This window comes from Carassius auratus, unplaced genomic scaffold (assembly GCF_003368295.1).
Source record: "Carassius auratus strain Wakin unplaced genomic scaffold, ASM336829v1 scaf_tig00038185, whole genome shotgun sequence".
NCBI classification, from domain to species: Eukaryota; Metazoa; Chordata; class Actinopteri; order Cypriniformes; family Cyprinidae; genus Carassius; species Carassius auratus.
Window position 1 is genome coordinate 5,001 of NW_020526425.1, and position 2,500 is coordinate 7,500.

Sequence of the window (2,500 nt, forward strand, 5' to 3'; positions counted from 1 at the left end):
TAAAAAAAAAAAAAAAAAAAAAAAGAGTCAATGCCCGATCTCTGAATCTTAGCAGGTTTAGGTCTGGTTAGTACTTTGATGAGAGACTGCCTAGGAATACCGGGTGCTGTAAGCTTTTGGACATTTTTCACTTAGTATATAATAATTTTGCCAAAAAATAGAGTCAATGCCCGATCTCTGAATATTAGCAGGTTTGGGCCTGGTTAGTACATGGATGGGAGATTGCTTGGGAATACCAGGTGCTTTAATCTTTTTGGAAAAATTTCACGGAATTATATAATAATCTTTCATTAAAAAAAAAAAAGAGTCAATGCCCGATCTCTGAATCTTAGCAGGTTTAGGTCTGGTTAGTACTTTGATGAGAGACTGCTAGGAATACCAGGTGCTTTAAGCTTTTGGGTTTTCTTTCCTACTTATATAATGTACTGGCGATTAGATTGGCTGGTCTTTAAATAGCCCTCTCTTTGCAGCAGTCTTTCGCTTACGGCCATACCAACCTGAGCGTGTGCTAGGAGAGGGTGGAATTTTGATCTGATTTATTTTTCCCAAGGTTTAAATTGAAATTCATGCAAAAATTGGTGTTTAATTAAGCTCTAAAGTTGTTTTCCTTACCCCTCCTGCAGCAGCTGCTGTTTGTAGGAGGAGTTTTATTCTTTTTTGTTCCTGGAGGTTTTGTTTGTTAATTGAATGGAGCACATGGTGGGAGACATTGGAGTACTACAAACAGATCTGGTATCTAAGAAGAACAGCGGGAATCTAGTCATGATGGAGGACAAGGCGTTTGAAAAGAACTTAACTGTGAGTGTGGAAATTGTTGGAGATGAGAAAATAACAATGATGGAATTACTTAGAGGAATTAATGAAGTCTGTGGTGCTGTGATTGGATGTCGTTTCAAAGGGGACAAAAAGTATGAAATTACAATGAACCACAGTAAAGGAAAGGAAAGACTTATCGATGGTTTTAAAATCAAAAACTGTCAAATTATGGCTAGAGATCTGAGCAATGATGAGCTTGTTGTTTCATTCATGAATCTTCCTGTGTACATCACGGATGAGGAAATTTTGGAGAAACTTAATGGATGGGGTGTCAATGCAACATCCCCAATCAAGAGGAGGAGATGGCCAGGAACAGATATTGCAGATGGGACCCGCTTCTGTAAAGTTAAGTTCACTGACACTGTTCAATCATTGCCATATTCAACCCAAGTTTGAAACACTGGAGGGTGCTGAGCACTTTAGAGTAATTCATAACAGGCAAGTAAAAGTGTGTCGTATTTGTATCCAGCCTGGACATGTATTGAGGGACTGCCCTGAGTTTACTTGTTACAAGTGTGATAAACAAGGACATTATGCTAGAGAGTGCAAAGAACTGAGTGATGTACATTATGGTGATGTGATGGGGGGAGCAGATTTGTCCAGTGGGGTAAACGAGGAGGAGAATGGATCTGTTCAAGGCGGGCACATTAGGGAATACTTTGGACGACTTTGAAAGTCAGCTATTGCATCCGGGGCTAAAGGATCACATAACTCAAAGTGCTGGAACAGGACTGGTCGAGTGTTGCATGGAAAATCAAGTAAAGAAAAGGTTTGTGGGTAAAGCAACCATGGGCAATGCAACTTCACAATCATTGGCCTCTGTTAAGACTGCTCTCAAGTGTGATGGAAATGAAAATGTTGATGTTGATGTTGATGATGATGATGATGATGATAATGAGTATGAGTATGATGATTATGATTTGTATGAGGAAGGGAGAAGTGAAAATCTGCAACTGCTTGTTAGGAAAAAAAGATCACTAAATGACAAGGGAGAGAAAGGAAACATGAAGAAAAAGAAATGAGGGCTATCTTTTTTCTTTTAGTTTCACCCTTACTGCTGCTATGATTTAAATTGTGTCCCTAAATGCTAATGGTCTTGTAACATGTGAAAATTTGAAAGTATCTTAACAGCTGTGAAAGCAGACATTTATTGTTTCCAGGAAACAAATTGGGATAGCAGCAAAATGAGGGAAGTGAAGAGGTATTGTGAGAGAATGTGATGGGTGTGACAGCGAGGTTGAGTCCTTAATGCATTTTTATGTAGAATGTCAGAGTTTAAAAGATTATCATGAATTATTAAAGCAATGTGTGAGGAAGAATTGGGAGGAAATAAAATTTGTGGATAAGGAGTGGGGGCAGGATGTTTTTGTTTGGTATGGTACAGGAAAAGACGGTAAAAGGGAATGTGCATCTCTTAAATATGATGTTAAGTTTTGCAAGGTATGCAGTACGATTGAGGAGAAATGTAGCATATTTTGAAAAAAGGAAAGAAAATGTATGGTGTTTTTTCAAGACTTTGATAAAGCAACATATAGAGATGATTAAAACTTAAATGTGTGAGGAATTCTGTAACTGTTTTGTTGAGGGAAGCAAATTTATTTCTGTTACAGAATTGAACGAACTTGTATTTAATTTTTGAAAAGTGTAAATGGAAAGTTGCTGAAAATTTAATGTTGAAATATAT